Here is a 20,203-nt window from a genome sequence, read left to right on the forward strand (position 1 = left end):
AAGGATCCGCTTGATCAAGTGCAACCCTAGCGCGGGGATTTGCTGAGCGTGTACCGGAACGCATGGCCCCTTTTACGCCCCTGGAGAACGGTGTGACGAATCGTTAAGAAGTCCCATCCTCGTCCTTTCTTCTCTGCTCAATTACAGACACGCCAATCAGTGTCAAATACATGTCGGATTCGTCTGCTATAGCGTTAATTTAACGTACCAACAGTTGCTTTATTGTTTTAGGTGACGACTGAAATATATAACTATTTGGTAGTAAAATAGGTTATCGATATCATATATGCCGGAAATAAGGCTAATACTTCGTTAAGAAAACATTGTAATGGTTATGCAAATACTATTCGTCATGCCTTTCAAAATTTGTTTATACAAGTAAAAACATTATTCAATTTTATAACAACGAATTTGACATTGCAAATATTTTATTGCAAAATATATCTATTTTTATACCAATATAAATGTTATTTATTTTTCAAATAAAACAAGCAAAAATTTTTAGAGGTATTGTAAATAATATCTATTTACATTAACAAGAAGTTTTTATATAAATCTTTAATATTTTTTTTTGTTATAAACTGTGGTTATAATTGTTTTCTATATAAAGTTCCAACGTATAAAGTTGGAACGTATTAATTGGGCTCGGCAATACAATATTATAGAATAATGAAATAGTGATGGCTGTCTATCTCTACATCACAAGATCGCCGGGTTATCAGCGTTTTCAATACGCTCCTCGCTATCCCTCGCTGACTGTGAGGCAGAATAGGGAATAGAAAGAAGGGCCGCGATGCACAGTATCGACAGCAAGCCCCCTTTTCAGGAATTCTTCTGAAGGCCCATTGGGAGAACCTCCTCTATCTACCGCGCTGATCCAGAAGGGCATCGAAAGGGATCCTTTCCTTGCAATATCCGTGATCCTACATGAGTAAATATAACCGAGTTATGGCATAAATCAGCTTTTTACTTTCGCTCATGCGTTTCATACGATACGCGAACAATTCAACCTCTGTCTAGTTTTAGGCTACGTAATATAATACATAATAAAGAAAAATATATATGAGACGTTTTATTAACAAAGGAACATATGTATATTAAAAGTCTTTTGGCATTTAACAATTTGTTTAAAAATTTTTTCTTATATTTCTTGAAATAAATTTCGAATTGAATATAGAGCGGATAGAAATTGTATATGAAATTAAATTGAAATGAAAAATTGATGTTAATGCTTATAGCTCCTTGTATTTGTTCTTTGCCTCCAATGAATTTGAAATGTGAAAAGATGAAGAATAATATTCATATTTTGAAGAGAAAAAGAAATTTATATACAAATTGTGAGAAAATAAATTCCGAATAAATATCAAATTTCTTTTAATTTCATTTTACTTTCTATCTTTTGTAGGGACATTAACTCATTGACTGCCAATTTTCTAAGAAAAATATATTTTTAGATTAAGTAGAGCGCTCGGAAATATACTCGAGACTTTCGTATCTTATTTTTCATTCACAAGATATGACCGTTTACAATATTATAACCTTTAATATTTTAAATCGCCTGACGCGGCGGGCGAGATGTATGTTTGTTGCAAACTCCCGGAAAAATTATGGCGCAAATATCCATGATGTATTATCCGCATCTGCGTGGCAGTCGACTGCTGTATTCATAGCGGATGGCGGCTTTATAGTAGCAAACAACTAGAGTATGCCAGAACTGTCTCAGCTGCGCGGTAATAGACTGCTATCATGACCTGGTTTAGAATGATAGTTCCGAAACTCCCCCTTGTCAAGCTTATCGCGGTGGCCAAGGAGGATTATACTTGGCTCCTCTCCGATAATTCTGACATTCATTCTACTTAGAACTGTTTTCCGTTCCTCCTGAAGTTCCTTGCGCCATCGGTTAGATTTTGCGAAAACAATCGCGAAATAACAAAGCAGGCAGGCAACGTCGGTGCATGTAAATGAGAGCGAGTGTTGAAGTCGTGTGGAAAAAAATGTACCGGCGCATTGAAATACGAGTGGGTATCGAAAAACGAGAAAATAGAATAATTAACGGAATAATAGTATTTATTGAACTGCAAGAACGAGAGAGATCTCGCAATAACGAGATACAAACATATTGAAATCCGCATAATATGCACTGTAAGCGAACTTCGAGAGATCCCAATCCGGCATGTCGGGAAATGCAGTAAAAATATTTCAATACGCCGGTATTGTATATTATATATACGTACACAGGTATTTACAGTGTTATAAATTTTATTAATAGCTTGAGTTTAATATGTAGATAAACTGAAATTGCATTAAAATTTTAAAAAATGATAAATTATTTCAGCAATTCAACTGTAATATATAAAATAAAAAGATGAATATAGTGAGCTTCCATTAATTCAAAACATGACTAACATAACAAGCTTTATAAAAAGAAAAACATGTCAATTTATTAAAAATCATGTAAAAATGTTTAAGTTTTACGGTATAGTTGCACTAAAATATATAAAAATCTTGACACGACGTAAGCTTAGTATGATAACGAATTTCCGATATTCCAAAACTTCTAAGATATTGACGTAGCATAATTTCTGAGACTCGCAAGTATCGAAACTTCTAAACTGATGAAATTCCGAGATGCCAAGGTAATCAAATATCAATAACAGCGATTTATAAAAAGGTCCTGTTGGTGGCATTGCCAACACTCCGGCGGCATTGATCTCGCAGTGCAGAATCCTGGAAAGGAGCTTCTATTCGCGAATATTCCAAGGTGATTCAGAGAGGGATGCCTTTTCCATTCGCTTCCACCTTTCACATGTATCCCTCCTGATCTGCGTAGAGGGCGGCGAAGACGGACTTTCGCGGGATCGCCCGCGGTAGATTTATTCGCCGTCGCTCCTTGCACAGTTCTTACGGGTGCGTTCCTCTTCGCGGGGAGGAGGAGGTGGGAGGGAGCTTCGAGAAATAGGAGCGGAAATTGTAGGAGAGAAGATCGACATCCATCACCCGGTTAACCGGAGATAAGAGGAGCCGCTGGATGAGCTATCGGCGGCGCGCGATCCTCCACTTAGGAAAATACAATTGGATGGTCGAAATAAATTCTCGTGGCCGTTTGTGAGCCTCCCACCCTAACGTCGCTCCTTTTCACAGTATTTGTTTTCCGAAGTTGGAACCGACGATGTCGGTATATCACCGGAGTTCGCCCGGAGGTTCGATTCGACGGAAGCGGAAAGATAAAAATACTCGATAAACTAAGGGAACGAACTCGCGCGGACGTTGTTGAAAGCGAGAACGATCGTCAATTACGGCGAACGAAAGATGTGCCAAAGTGATTGCCTCGCCACCGATGATGAATCTATTATAGATACAATTTAGAGAGAAATGTACATTAGATCTTCACAATATGAGCAAGTAATGAATAGCTTCGTAAACTATTTAAAATATCTGATCAGTAATTGTGTTAAGCACACGCCTCGAATAGTCAATTGTTAAAAAGAACATTATTATATATTTCCATATATACAGTAACACTCCAAAAAATATTCTCCTTATAGATTATTCCTTTAAAATTAAATTTTCTAAAATTATTCCTCTAAATCAAAATATAGAGGCTTATATTTTCTACCAAATCCCTCTTAATCCAACAATCGTCAAACAAAACCACTTATATCCAGCATCGATCGCATTTACTGGTTCCTGGGAGGAAAAATCTCTCATCGAGAAGATTTTCGCGAGCAAGTCAATGAGAAGGACACGGATCGTAGGACGAGCGAACAAGAGTGACAAGAGAAAGAGAGAGAGAGAGGGGGGGGGAGGAAAAGAAAGAGAGAGTCAGGAAGGGGAGAATCGGACTCTCGGGCCGAATCAGCGTTTATCGCCCCAACAAGCCGGCTTTTAATGGGCCGCTCGAAAACTGGGCGAAATAATCCGCGGCCCCTCCGCTCGGCATGGGATGTCGGCCGAGGGTTTAGGGAAGGCAACGAGCCAGAGGGGCGAACACCGCCAACCCTCCGAAGCCGACGACAATACCTTACGGTTCGGCGCACTCTCGGCTTCGGGATCGACGGGGCTCGAATCCGAACAGCGCGGCTCGATGTCGCGTTCTCTCTGTTTAAACTAGACACGTGGCCCCGTTTACGCGGTTCGAAGGGCGATGCAGGCGGTTCGTTTGTGTGCGCGCGCCCGGCCTTTGAAAACCAAAATCAAATACATTATTCCGGGCTCGATCGGCGCCCGCGGGATCCTCCTATTGTTGGCCGCTGTCAGCCCGGAAGAGATCGCGCGACTTTATTGGCCGGCTAACAATCACGACGCCATCGCCGTCCTGCACAGCTAACGCTTTCCTAATTAAGTGTCTTACGGAGACGCACACCAAATATACGTGATTTGGCCGGGAATTAATTTCGAAACGCCGGCGTGTTAATAATCCTCATTAATTCCCCGAATAAAGAGACACAATTACGTTGTAATTGGACGCGATGAAAATAAGTAAAATATAAGATGGCTATCGCCAACAGTTAACGTGAAATTAAGATATTTATAATTTTTACATTTCCATATAAAAACAATAAATACGTATTTAATTGAAAATTGCAATCTAATTTCCAATAATTGTTGTCCCGCACCACTAAATACTCATACAATAAATACGAGGTGTTTAAAAATTTATTAGCAATATTAATTTTATCATGTCTATTTTTTATGTATATTTAAATAGTAATCTGTAATGGGTTAATAGAATTTTAATTGCCTTGTCAAATTCACTCGAATTCTGCGCCGTTAGTAATGCCACAAGCACATTTTTACTCATTCGATCATTATGCTATTACGAATTCAGCAATAGGAATACACAAATTAATTAATTACAGCCAAACATGATTATTTATTATTATTACAACTCTGCTATCACGGAAGCAGTAATATTTAAATCAAGGCAATGGTTATTTTAACCAAATACCGTTTAAATATTATAATTAATAACTTTAATAAAATGCTAGAGATACAATACTAATAATATAAGAATTAAATATAAATATTTTTCCTTTTTTAAACAAGCCGGCAATGATGCATACAAGATAAAATTTTCATTAAATATACGTAAAACACGTAAAACGCTTTAAAATGTGCTTTACACATGCAAATAAAACCATTCGCATAATAAATATCGCACGTTTTACATATAGTGGATCATATTCTATCAATCCAACTGAATTGCAGGAAAATAAAATGCTATTATACTTTCTTGCTTAATATGATAGCGGGATCAATTCCAGCCGTCGCGGCAGGCGAATTACACGTACATCTAATACGTAGACAGTATACGTAACATCCGAGCAGGCATTCCATCGCGAGTCCATTATCATATGGCGGAGTTGGCAATCCTCCCACGTTGCTCTGCAGCTGAATTGCGAGGTCGGCTTCTCGACCGCCGTCGCCGCCGCCGCGGCAAGATACGACTCTCGCTCTCGCCGCCCCCGGGTAACGCACAAAAAGACACTCTGAATGGAAACTTCGCGGCATTAGGGGACAATTGGGCCCTCCGTCGTCACGTTATTATTCCCGCCACCGCCGCGAAGGCCGGAGCACTCCTGAAATTGCTAGAATTTATGGACTCGGCCCGGGAACCGAGAGACGAGCAGAACGAACGAGCGAGCGAGCTCGGTGAACTTTTCTTCTTTCGGACGACGCTTATGGCTCTCTTTTTCGACGACCCGACGAATCCGCGTCGTCTTCTCGGTCTTGCTTTAACCGCGAAGACGAATGATCGCTGTTCACGAGGCAACGATCGCGTCGAGAAAATGGTAGACCAGCCCGCATTCTCGCCGCATTCACGGATTTTAATGAGAAATTACAAGATTTATCTCTCATCTTGAGAATTCGTAAATTTAAGATTTAATATTTGTCGAAGGATCGCGATTTCTTAATGTTCATAATGATAGTATGACACTCTGAAAGCTAATTTAATGTCATATCTGATTTATATTCCGAAAATACATTCTCTTCTTGTAATTTCATGATTCTTTGATGCATGAAAAGAATACTGAAATTTAATATACTCTTGAAGAGAGTATCCGATATGTATTTTTCGTTTGATTACTTGGCGAAATTTTTATTCGATAGAATTTCTGCTGGAATTCGATTTTTTTTTATTTTATTGTTAGATTTAATTTCACTTTGTAGGTTGGATTGTGTATCAACTTTTAAAATGTTTTCTCCTCTCCGATTAAAGCATACAAAAGAAGGCTTTTTCTTCCCTATCAATTGGCCGTCGTAACTTTCGACTCTCTTTAAGTACTTCCGAACTCCTCTCACTGAGCACCATTTGAATCGCGCAATTCGCCATAACGCGAGTATCGGCGCCGGTTTATAAGTCGTTCCTCGGCCCGAGGAACTTTTCCAGGGCCGAGGGCGAGTAACGACAATGCGACGGTGGTAGCGGGTGTTCGAAAGAAGGAGAACGGCAGTTTCGATGCTTAAGTTGTTGTCGCCGTGCCGCCGCCCGGGGGAAAACCTCGAGGATTCGTCGCGGAGAACGGCCGTTCTCCACCGATACCCCGAGATTCGCTGTTGTACGTGTGTTTGTACAGTATTAAAACTTGAAACTCGCCCCGGTGCTCTTCCAGCGAGAGAGAGAGTCTTAAGCTCTTCCTCTCCTCCTCCATCTCTGTGCTCCGAAAGTTCTCCGCTGTCCTCCTTTCGGTATTTATGCTGCGCGTATTTCGAAAGCTTTTGTCCGCCCAAGCAAGCTGTAAAGCTCATTGGGCTAGTTAAACACATTTGTCAACGTCGCAGCCGATTTATACTTTGTGCTTACTTGACAGTAATGTACACGTGGCAAGAATCGCGAGGGGCGTTAACATTTGCGGCGAAGGAAGCGAGAATTGTTCTGATATCTTGAGCTTATGTCATGCAAATGTTTTGTTACTTAAAAGTTACTTAGCTGTCTGAAAAGTTCTTTGAATATTCCAATAAATTTGTATTGTCAGAAGTAATGATTCTAATGTTGTAAAATTTTTAATGGTGTAAAAAATTATTTAATAATGAAGACTTAAATTTTTAATTAAATAATTAAATCTTAAATTTAATTCTATTATACAAGCATTAGTATATGACGAAACAGAAATAATAAAATCAATAAGAATGGCTGTTTTATTGATTTAATTCTAAAATAATAATAAATCGAATGTGTATAATTCTATAATAATAAATTGAAAACAAGAAAAGTGCTAATTATAAGATAACACTTTAAAAAATTACAAAATAAGAAAAGCAATATTTTGTTATGACTATGAGCAATATTATTGCATACGATCTATCATTGATTATGAATTATTTTTCCAATAAAGATATTTTATTATTATGATTTAACGAACCGCACTCTGATGTGCAATTGCTCAAATATTAAATACGCAATATGCTCAAATTCCGCAGAGTGTGTTTGAGAATGCCCCTTCAATTACCGTAAAATCACATTTTTCTAGCGCTCAATCGTCTGTATTCGCACAATTAGGTCACTAGTACCAATGATCCATTAAATTTCCGATATACGATATACGACTTCTCGTATACAAGCCTGAGCGGAAAATAATCGGTTAATACATCCGTGTCGTGGCGGACAACTTTTGAAAAATGAATCTACCGACCGAATTAATACGGTCCAGCTGAAATTCTATTGATTACAGCCGAATTCGCTTTTTTCTGCTTAACAATATCCGCGAAATATTTTATCATGTGAAATAATTTTTTATATCGTTATAACCATTTGACAATTATTGTCTGAAAAGCTTATAAATAATGAAAATAGCAAAATTCGAGATTGAAATCCGTGCCATTTAAACATGAGAATACATGAATACAAATAAAATTGAAGATATCGTAGTATTTAAAATTGTAACACAATTTTATCTGAGTTACTGAGTTAAAATAATAATTTATTTGAATCGGAAAGGAAAGTGTGACATTTGTAGAAACTTTGATCCGAAAACTGAACACAATACAACATCTATTTCTTAAATAATAGGTATTACAAAAGTGGTCGGGATAAAACAAAAAATGAAATTAAATATAAATACGTTACTTTCTTTAGAATTTATTTTGCTAGTTTAAAATTTTATATTTTTTTTACTTCGATTTTTTTAATACATTATTAGACTGTAATGTCACAATATGCGCGATATTCTTTTTTTTTATAGCACATATGTTTCATTGTTATTGCTTTGAAATCTTTTTTTAACCCTCTTCAAATGTTAAAAGTTGTTACACCCCTTCCCTCGAGTGAATCACGAATTTATTCACAGCCCTATCTATTCCTTTTATTATTACATTGTGTATTTCGAGATAATGTATTGCCCGCGAGATGCTCTGTTATATACATTATATTCCGAGGCTTTTCCACGAAGCCGACTGCCCCTGGCGTACATTTTTCTCGCAATATTTCTGTGGAAGGATCGGACGTTATGGATTTCGGAAGTGGGCACTACATTAAAGAAGGGCTGCTCAGTTTCTTGCTATCTTTTGGTCGTTCCCATATTTATGGCCCGTGATCTATTGAGTCCGCCCACGCCCGTTGTGAAAAATTCGATGGGTAAGCGGATGCTAAGTAGCTTTCGAAACTAACTCCACGCGAGAAAAGTTGAACGTCTTCTCATCGTGAAAGTACTTTTATTGATCGCTTGCGGCTGTAAGATTGAAGACTATTTACGGAGATTTAACATTTATATTATTGGTACAATATATTTGCAAGAATGCAAATTAGAAATAAAAACTTATCGACGAAAATTAAACGCGAAAGAGATTTGGATTGATAACGATATTTGAAGATTATATTGACAATTTTGAATATTTTTAATTATTTGATTATCGAATACTTTGAATTAATATTGCAATACGTATGTTAAGCTTTCCATATTTTGTTAAATATTTATTATGTGAGAAAAAGCAAGAAGAAAAACTTATTAATTAATTTCAAAATAATAGTTGGAACTCTATAAATGGATCGAAAAATCTATATGGATTGTACAAAAATATACGATTATAAAACGATGTAAAGCAGATTAAATTATTTTTTTCTTTTTATTTGTTCTATTGATGGAGTACTCCTATTCGTTTGCAAATACATGTAGAAATATTATATGGTAATTGATAATGATTGTCATTAAGAGAACGGATTCACAAAAATTTTGGCGCAAAAGCTACCGTTCTCGAATTGCGAACTGCTTTTGACAAGCCTCAATTCCACCTGGCGAATCGCTCGAAACGGGACGCGTGTATGCACGCGTACCAGGAATCCCGTTTAATGAAATGTCAATATTCGCGATCTAGGTTTTAGTCTGGCCTCCGCGTCACTGTCAAACTGAATTCGCGCTCGCCATAGTTTTGCCACTCTGTTTTGAGGACAAACGGCGAAGGCGGATTTATGGGTTGGCAGATTGCAAGAAGAGGCTGAAAGAGAGTGGAAGAGAGGAAGAAAGAGGGAGAGAGAGAGAGAGAGAGGAGGAGGAAGACAGCAGACTTGCTGCGACAATATTTCACGAACTTCCGTCTCTTGCCCGGTAAGATTAAATAATGCAGATTGCAATTACAGAAAGCAACGCGAATTCGTCTCTGTCGTTACGCCACTCCTCTCCGAGAAACGATTAAAGCGTAATGAGATGACGCCCGTTGGATTCGAAAATATCCTCTTCGAGATGTGTCTCTTTCCGTCACTGAATGAAACGCGAAGATTCTTTGTTGGATTTTCTTGTGATCGCGGTTTGACATTATAGAATTTGATTCAGTTTCAGGAAAATTGATTCCTCACGTGGATACACACAAGATCTAAATCTAAAAAAAAAAATATCTTTTAAAAACGCCGAGTTATTTATTAATTTGTCGCAATTGCGCAACGATATTATCAATATCATGAATATTAGCTCGATTAGATGAGATATATTTGTTTACAGGGAAAAGCTTGTGTGGATATATAATAATTTTACCAAATCCAATCCTTTACTAAAAAAAAATATTTAAAACATAATTTTAAGATGCAATAGAAGATAAAAAAAAATGTACAAAAATCGGCGAAAAATATCCAGGAACTAACACAAATATAAAAACGATATAAAAACATAAATGGAAGTTAACGAAAAAATATATTTTTAAAAAGTAACGAGCAAATCTTCCCTTAAGGCACCCGCGGATATTTCACATCGAAAAGTTAAACCACATCAGCGGAGAGTGCATCCCCGGTTCGAAGCAGGGTACAGGGGTACGGGGTGAAAGAACGGAGCTGTCTGCCTCGCGACGCGGAACCCTTGAGGCTTCAGCTACGTCCTCCATTGCCCCCCCCTCTCTCTCTCTCTCTCTCTCTATCTATCTATCTCTATCTCTCTCTCGCTCTCTTCGTTTTTCTACATCCGTTCGATTCTCCCGTACATCCCCCGGGGCCGCGTAACACGTGCGGGTGGATCGCGAGGGTGGGTTTGAAGGCGACGGTTTTAGGAGGTTGAGGAAACCAGGGACGGGGGAGGTTGAAAAGGTGGTCGGGAATCGCGCAAGAGTAACTGCTAGTAACAATGTTTTCTCACCCCTTTGCGTTTTAGCGGCGAGGGAAAGAGCAGAATGGGCAGGAGGGAGGTGAGCGGAGCATGCCAGCTCTATCCCCGCGCGCGCGCTGCTACCCCACGTGGGACCGCGCTTGCTTATACACCCTCCGCAATCAATTTCGTCAATACTGCTTGTTGCGGACGGGGGAACACGAGAGGGGGGAGGAGGGGGGAGAGAAAAGGGGATGAAAAGAGGGTCGCTGTCTCGCCCGCGGCGGCCTCTTGCCCTCTTCGTACTCTCTCCCCCTGCCCCTACTGCCTTTCCACAAGAGGGGCCGTTGATGGATTTTTACGTTCGAACGATGGCGCGACACCGAAGTCATCGAGACCTTTTGTTTCCGACTCTCGCTCGAGTTTTGATTAAAGGTATTATGTAAGTAGCACTGGAGCGCGGTAAGGCCGTGAACTGGGGATGGAGAAAAGGGTGAAAGCGTTGGTCGAAGGCGATTAAGTTGCGGTGTGTTGAGGACGATCGAAAGTTCTGGGATTTGATGAGTTTTATCAATCTTCAGTTTCTCTCGTCCTTCGTATTCTGTCTGCAGAATCGTTATATAACGTTCTCTGTGTGTAATTATTAAATTACTAATTATTTTTAAATTAGTAAAATTTATACGAGAGAATCGTATTTCGTTTGTTTTTGACAAATACGGAAAATATCAGTAATTAAATATACGAACATTTATAAAAATTTTTTCGTTACTTTATCCGGGATTTAATACTCTTTCTTCTTTAATGCAAAAGGTACTTGAATTTTGAGGACGCCTCCCGGGGTTTTTTTTAGTGATTTCTTAGAAAGATCACTCTTCGTGCTCAGTGCTTTATCCCCTCTATGTTGTGTTCTCGAGAAGGGTCGGGTGATAGATTTTTATGTTCGTACTGCAGCACCAATCCCTTTATTTCCTCCCTTCTGCGCTTTTATTTCGAATCCACTTACACCCTTACGTTGCAGTTCCCGCTTGGATCGTAATTAATATTGCCATACAAGTAGCTGCATCGAAAAAAGATCGGGCAGATATTGAAGAATTATTGCTCGGTGGGGAACGGTACTTCTGTTGTAATAGGATATAAATAACGCAGTAATTTTACAATCGGCGTGTTTTAGTAGTAAAAAGACATAAATAACTGAAAAAAATTAAATAGTCGTTGTGGATTTTCCAATATCTGTGAATAAATTTAACTTTATTGAATAAGGAATTAAGAATATAAATGTGCTATAATAATAATTGAATGATTCATAAAATCTTTTTATTAATTTAAAAAAATGTAATTTAAATATTTATAACATAGGAATTTATTTTGCAAAACATTTTTCTTCAATTGTTTCACTTGATGTGTTTTTTATGGGATTCTGGATATATAAGATAATAGTAAATTTTCCTTTATACCGACGGATCTTTTTTACAACCGGCGCAAAACAGTGTATATCATATAAAGGAAAGGAAACAATTTACTCGTCTAATACGCAAGTCCGTACCCATAAATATTATTGTAAGGTTTTGGTCTGTGAGGGTGACCATAACGGTTCCCATGATGCCCTTGAAGATCTCGAGAAATGATGCTTTTCAGTAAAATAACAGCCCTGCGGGCAACTCGGACCCCCGGCCTTCTATTCTTTCTCCGGCGCCCTTTAGATAATTGGACTTCATGATTCTGTGCAAATATAGCAATAATAAACCAAACAGCACATCCTCGCTCAATGAAGAATATGATTGACGTGAAGATAATGGAGATTGCAGTTACAATGAAAATAAAAGCGAATGAGTTGCGGAACATGCTTTTATTCACGCAAATTTAATATTAGAGCTTACAGTACGAAATTTTGAAAATAATTAATATCGAAGCGCAAAAAGCTTCTACGTGCTACTGCAATATGGCATTACAATATTTTTATTGCAGCTGATAGAATTATTGTTATAAAATGAAAATAATCCCAGTTTACAAATTACGAATATTGTCAATCAGTATTTTAGTACATATATCAGTGATACATATATCAGTTTGAACGTTTAAAATCATGCATTTATATCCCTTCGCATTTTTATGAAATAAAGCGATTTGCGCACATTTAATTAAAAATTCGATTCACGGAAATCAAAAACATTTTAACTCCGCAAACGAAATTAATAAAAATCGGAAAATTATTCAATACTCATTTACATATAAAATATTACGATTTCGTGCCATAGATTATTTATTGAATTAATTTCTCGTCGTCTCTGTCCGGGTAAAGTTCTGCGAGCTAACCGACAGTTTTGCCGTTGTCATCTTAAATGCTGATTAATTCCGCAAGCACTATTCTTTCGATGATCTATGAATACTAAAATCGCGATTGTATGAAACGGCTACGGCGGGCAATAATGCCCTCGAGGACTCGCGATATACTCGGATTAAGGTGGCGTTACTTTTTTCACGCATCCCCTGACGTAAATATCGATTACCCCGTTTATCCGGATGATCCCGGCAGATTGAAATTACTGTCCCGGCTTCTGGAGATCCACGAGCAGCCATTTTACCGGTATAAACACAAAATTGGCTCGTTCCAATAAGGAAACATTCTTCGTCGATCTTGATAAAGTTCATATTTGATGTATCAAAAGTTAATAACATTCTTCAGCTTAAAAATATAGTATACCTGTTTTATTTGATTAATAAATAAAATATTCTTTACATGGAGAAATACCGTGAAATGTTACTTTTATTAAAAGAAGTATAAATGATAAAAATATTTTACGCCACTTTAGCTTTACTCTTCCGTTCATCGGCCACAAGCGTCGCGAAAAATCGCGATTCTTCGTTCGCTGAAAAAATGAGCTCTTTTTGTCGCAACCTTAAATTGTTTATAACGGGCGTGAAATTTCGCGGTCGCCAGGCGAAACGGGTCTTGAACTGGTTCTGCGACCGCGACGAAATGGAAATGGCCGGCACGATCAGATAGTCACGCACGATAATGTCGCCGAGAGCGTTCGTCAGGACCTTACTGACCGTGTGAAGGGTTCCTTAAATGCGCCAGGATTTCGTAGATGAGTGCGCACGAGTTATGATGGCTTGTATGGCCTCGGAACGTGGCACTGTGAGAATGCATTTCGAAACGCTGTGAGTTTAAAACGCGAATTTACATTCTCGAGATTTATTCTTGCTCTTTTTTTCTATATAATTTCTATATACTTCGTCGAGTAGTAATATGTAAAAAAAATTATAACGTTTTTAGATCATTAAGAACAAATAAAATTTATATTCTAAAAATTTATTCTTGTCTTTTCTTTTAATGTAAATAATGCAGTGTAACATTTTTAGGCAGTTGTCTTAAGGAACAAGATTTAATTTCAGATAATAATGAATAGCAACGCGAAACGATGGTAGTGGAGCTATAATAATAGCGCGGAGAATTGATCTCTTTTGATACACTGAAAAGCTCAATGACGAATGACGTCACGCCACTGTAAGTAATCTTCGCAACAACGAAGCGCTTTCGAATGAGCAGTGGCTCATTTTTAGCGGCGCTATTACTGGAGCCTCTAAATCGCGCACTCGATGATGGCTCGTAACTCTCTGGTGAGAAAGCGATAATCCGTCGACACCATTACGCGCAGGTACTTTCCGTCGGTCAATCGCGAAATCGCTCCGCTGCCGCGCGTATAAACGCCGCGCCACCTCCGGCCGCGTTTCAATTACTCGTCATTACGAATCGCGCCCAGGCAACGAAATTACAACGTCGCCCGACACGTAAATAAATCCGATCGCGCGCGAATTACTCGCCGTGTTTCCCCGCTTCAATCGAGTTTTTGCGCGGTATGAAAAAAAAAGGGAAATCATACACGCATGCCAGCCATGTCGTACGCTATCATATTTTATCCATAAATCAAACGAGCACTCTCGCGAGCTTTCTGTCGAATTTGGACTCCGTCCCGCGCGGAAAATTCGTCCCAAATTTCATTGCCTTATCGCTGCTAAAAAAATTATAACCTGCACATAATTGTTGATTCTTCGCTACATTGAGATCGATACTATGCGCTTTTTTTCAATTAGAAAGCCACATAGCGCACATAGTATTCCAACAGTATATTTAATCGTCTTATTCCGAACTAACCATGTCGAGATTTAATTTTTACATTATATATAGCCATTTTTTTAATAAATATATTTTATACTAGAATTGAATACACTGAAAGAACGATTTTGCTGGAAGGTCAAATAATTTGGATCTGAAAATAATTTTGTTGGACCATCAAAATAATTTTGTTGGAAACTTAAAAATGACAAGTATTGCTGTAAAACGTGTTGATATTTTAGCAATCAGTTTGACTTTTCAGCAAAATTATTTTGATAGTTTAACAAGAATTATTTTCAGATCCAGCAAAATTTTTAGACTTTCCAGCAAAAAATCGTTTTCGTCGCGTATGTATTTTTTGCGCAATATATTTTCGTAGCATTAATTATGTAATTATTAACATTTATTAATATTTAATACTTAGGGCTATATGAAATTATAACCTTTAGAAATACATCAAAGAGTACATTCCCCTATCAATTTCTACCTCTTTGTATCCCTCTTCGCATACTTACGTCGCAATCTCCCCGAATAAATCGCGCGGACCAAATCTGACTTCATTTACGGAAGTCGCTCGAATGTGAAAGAATTCGCTTCGTAGCACGCATGGCCGATCATCCTCTTGCTCGCTCGCGGCGATCGGGAGAAAAAAAGTTTCCAACGCCATCACGATCGCGATCGATCGTGGTGGAGTTGCGTGTCCATTAGGTGATTGCCGCGATGCGTGAGGAATTATCGCGGAACAATTCGCGTTCTGTATCATGACACGCTATCATGAGAATGCGCAATCACTCGACGCCGAGCCGATTCACGATCGGATCCACGCGATCGGAAGGGGGCGGGGGGTTGTGGAAGCAGGCGGAATGTTGTGTAACGAGGGTGCGTAAATACGTACCATGTTACTACCGATGTTTGTACGTGCAAGGATATGAACAAACACGCACCGCTGTGTATCCCAAATTGCCATTTATGAAATTAAATTTCATGGTCTGTGGTATCCGGTTGTATCCAGCTTGTTGAATCTTGCCGTTCGATGAATTCCCTTCCCCTCCCCATCACTCATTCTCGATTAGTCTTGCATCGATCGAGATCGTTGATCATCAATCACTGATCGTCGGGCTGATCAGATTGATTTCGCTCTATTTTCCTACAGATGTATTATATGTTTTGTTGAATGGGATTGTTTATATTATTTCTCTTCATTATAGTTAAGGAGACATCATTAAAATGCATGGAATATGTGATTAGCATATCTGATTACGAAGAGGTTTTTATTTCCACGATATTTTTGTCAAAACTAATCAGGAAAGCCTCTCAGAATAGTTAGATAATAATTTTTTTATGTTGGGTAAAAGATCTTAAATTAGAGGATTAGTCTAAAATAATTTGATTAATCTGAATTAATTATGTTTAAATTAATTTAATAGTACGTACATTGAATTTCTGTCTGTTTCTAATAGTAATGAGAAAGGGAGAGTTATAAGTATGTAAAATTATAATATTAAGAAAGGTCTAAAGATTAGAATATGGCAAAATTACATTTATAATCAACTGTTAACTCTTTGCATGATGACGGGGCGCTTCTACCTTTTTCCGCTCAGTTTTTAATTATTTTGAACCGGATTTTTGTTTTCGTAGAATATGAATAAGTGTTAAAAGAAAGTAGAAAAATATAAATTTTTATTTGCGTTATTGCTGTAATTAAATAAGTAGTTAAAATTTGTGCTTTTTTGAAAAAAAAAATGCATTTTCTACAAAACTATTATTAATCTCAAAATGGCAATGTAAGCACTCGTTTAAAACATCCTAAACTATTTTTCAAATTTTTTCGCTGCGTTGTTTTTTTATTATAAATTGATAATCCTTGAAAAATATGAAAAAATCGATATTTTCTACTGTAAATTCAATTAAATAGTTTGAATATCTCTTATATGTTCTATAGGAGTTTTCAAATCACTGAATCCTAATCTGAGGTCAAAATTTTCAAATTAAATCCAAAATAGCGGAACCGGTAATTATTTGAACTATTGATTCACCATATTGGATCGGTTATTTTGAATTTTAAAATTCTGCCTTCTGATTCGCAGCGACCTGAAAAATTCCCGAGTACGAAGTTTAAAAAAAATCGATGTGATACAAAAATTGGTGACACAAAGGGTTGAGTAAATGGAAAGAAATTATTGCAGTAACTCGGAATGATTTATATCGACAGTCTTTATTATCATGGTAAACTTTACACGCTTTCACGAGAGGCATTAGTACGGCGACGTTATGGAACATTGCCGATCCTCTCACATACGATCGCAGGAGCGTTAACAAAGAGATAGGAGAGGGGTATGAATAGCCCTGGTAGTTTCGAACGTACGGCTCGGCGAGAAAGCGCGCGAGAGAAGAGACGGTACGCAGATGCGTGCGCGACGCGTAATTAAATAAAAGGTCCATCAGTTATAGCGATGCTCCGAAACCGACGCTACGCGTCGACGCGATAGAACACCCAAGGGAGAGTCGCGATGCGCGCCGTTGAATCAGGCGAACGCGCATGCATCATTCCCGGCACGGTAAATGCGTAACCAGCGAGTCATTGATTAGACGCCGGACACGAGTGACTCAGGGAATTGCTTGCTACTTATTGCGAGCGGAGAAATCCCATCGTGTCATGCGGGAGATACGTTTGAAAAGTAATTCGGCGTGTCGCTGGAATGCGAAGGGAAACTATATTGCTTTCGCTAAGTAAAAACATCTCTGCTCTGCTTGCATATACGTATTTTAAATATATAATATAATATAAATCTGAAAGCGCGCATTTGAGAATGTTATTATAATGTTACGTATCGTGCGAAATTAGAAGGATAAGTGAATGTTGAAGTAACGCGGTTATCAGAAGATAAAATAATTAAGTTCAAGAATTATACGTTTTGTAATACACTGCTGGCTGTGAAAATTGCAACACAAAGAAAGATATCAAAGTATATAAGATATAGCAGATTATAATTGATGATACTTGATATGGGAGTTTAACAGTATAACTTGATATTTTTATTGAAAGTATATCTCACATTTTCACCATATTATACCATATGTACCATATGATCTATCCGGCCTACAAATTTCGACTCAATATAACGCGTTTTTGTTCAAAATTGGTGCAATTTTAATAACCAGCAGTGTAATTGGCTGAAAGGCTTTATTGTTCTAAACGGCATTTTAGTACACAATCTCGATCCGAGTAATTTGTCCAGGGAACGTGGGAGAATTATCTCGCTTAGAGTTATCTTCGTAACAGTCCTTAAACAATGACAGGTCCGCGTTTAAATAATGATCGCCGCGCCGTGCGATCGAGGGCGATTCGTCGGTAGAGATCAGGTGTGCCGAAGGCGAAATTACCCCCCCGGAAATGGATTGGATCGAATTCCAGAGGGCCCAGGGGTCGATTAGGGTGAAGCCAAACGGGAGATGCGAGAGATTTCTCGAGGAAGTGGAGAGACGTCGCCCGTCTATCTCGATTTACCGGGCGTCTCTCTGTTGCTTCTCGGTCATTTTCCTCCGTTCCCGTTGACGTTTCCCCTCCCGGTGCGTTCAAGCAAGCACGTTCCACTTAACATTTCCATCGAATTCTTCCGCGTCATGAAGCACCGTATGAGCGTTTTTCGTCGCGTTTACACGGCTCCCCATTCTTTGATCGACTAGAGTCGATTGTTTCTTCTAACGCATGGCGTCCCAAGCTTATTGCCTCTGCTTTCATCTCCAGATTCTTTGGGTAATTTAGACTCGGCGTTTTCTTGAAGGAAATCCAATTAAAACATCATTGTTTTCATAACATTTTTAGTTTATGGCCAATCCACTGCTCATTATTAAAATTTATATATTCTTTACATATTTGTATAACATTTTTAAAAAATATATACAAATGTAATTGTACTTAGTACTCACTTTACTTAATAGTAATTTAAAAACGCAAAAATTGAAAAAAAATTCAAGATTGCAAACACGTATAGAACATTTGAAAATGTCTAGAGCTCTCTAGGCTCTCTCCTTTCAAGGGAGATTCAAGAAAATAATTAAATACCTATTCATGAATACAAGAATCTGAGGATTTAAACGCCCAAACATCCGAAGATCGAACGAGCCTAATGATGCAAAGATTCAAAGCTCCAAAGACAATCCTAAGCCGCCACCGTTTCACGATCAAAGCGAATGCTAGGCATTATCTCTTTCGAGATGTCAGAATCAGTCCTCGGTCCCTGTATCTGGCTTCTGTCGAGCGCTTCCTATCGAAATCAAGCGCTTGCCACGATCGAGTAGCGGCCGACTCGCAAGATGAAAGACGAGGGTGGGCCGCCGGGGTTGGGTACGCCGACGCAAGGTGGGAGGAGGGAGGGGGGGAGGAAGAACGGAGGCAGGTATAGGTAATGTACCAAAATTGCTTTACCGCCGGTCCATTTACGGAGATGAAAAGCACTCTCTGCCAAGTACACTGGTGGCCCCGGCCAAGGGCTCACGGCAGCCCAGAAGCGTCGTGCCGCCCTTCCACCCTTACGACGACGTAGTCCCGGTAGGCGACAGGATAGGGGGGGAGGCGAGGAGGGCGGAGCCCTCTCCATTTCAGTTTGCAACCAACCCTTTCACCAATTTGGCGACATTGCCCGGCGTATAACTTTTGGCACGGCACTACCGACTATGACGGCGGTGAAGCGACGTGTAATAGATTACATGTAAGTGGACTACTACACGAGTACATGTCGCCGTAGTGTGCGCTATCGTGGCCGAAGGAAATCACCATGTAATGCCGAAATTTGCGGCGAGCGTGTCGGAAGTAAGTTCTCGCGTTTCCCACGCATTTCCTCGCGTTTGCGACGAGTTTGCACTAACTAATTATTAGGTTTGAAATACCGCTTCTTGATTACAGATGAGGTTTCTTATTATATTGACAATTCTTTTTATTGACAATAGCAATTAATGGAATTACTATTGACTACAAATTTTTTTTTAAGCGGTGAAGATATTTTTTTTTGATAATATTGCTGCAAATAATAAAACTTTATGTGAATTAAAAGGTTTGGGGCGAATTAAAAAGTTATCTTATATTAATTTACATATAAATAGTGAGCCGCGGGATTAAGTGATGCAATGTACAAGTAGGTAAATAACACAATATACAGCGAATGAAACCTTTGTCCATTATTCGTTAATTTCGAAATTTCTCACGAGTCGCGCGCTTCCGTCAAACAATCATCGCATCGGAAAGCAATCAGTTACTCGTAAGAGTCGGCACATCTGATGGATACGTTTAGATTATTGCGTCGCGACGTTAACGGGCCTCGTGTCGCACGAGGACCGTTTGTCACACGGCGAAGTCGTTACGGGGATGCGTCTGCACCGGCTGAGTTCGTCGGTGGCGCGTAACTTTTGTGTACGCACTCCGCGGCCCGAGACAGCACAGGGCGCCATTGTCGTAAGGCACGTGGAGGGTAACGGCTTTGTCCTCCGTCGCTCCCTAACCATCCTGCATTCCCCTTTCGTGCATTCGACAATGAAAATCGAAAAAAAAATTGAGTCTTTACTCGCAAAAATGAGAGTTCCG

The 20,203-nt window shown here is 38.8% G+C and overlaps 1 long non-coding RNA gene across 1 annotated transcript; it reads right to left on the reverse strand.

Moving 5' to 3' along the window:
• Nucleotides 1–543: 543 nt before the first annotated feature.
• On the reverse strand, nucleotides 544–1,903 carry LOC105452107. Its single transcript, XR_974681.1, has 2 exons — nucleotides 1,540–1,903; nucleotides 544–923 (listed from the first exon to the last, which is right to left on the reverse strand). It is a non-coding gene; the product is annotated as an uncharacterized LOC105452107 (long non-coding RNA).
• Nucleotides 1,904–20,203: the final 18,300 nt, after the last annotated feature.

This window comes from Wasmannia auropunctata, unplaced genomic scaffold (genome assembly GCF_000956235.1).
Source record: "Wasmannia auropunctata unplaced genomic scaffold, wasmannia.A_1.0 LD336038.1, whole genome shotgun sequence".
Lineage (NCBI taxonomy): Eukaryota > Metazoa > Arthropoda > Insecta > Hymenoptera > Formicidae > Wasmannia > Wasmannia auropunctata.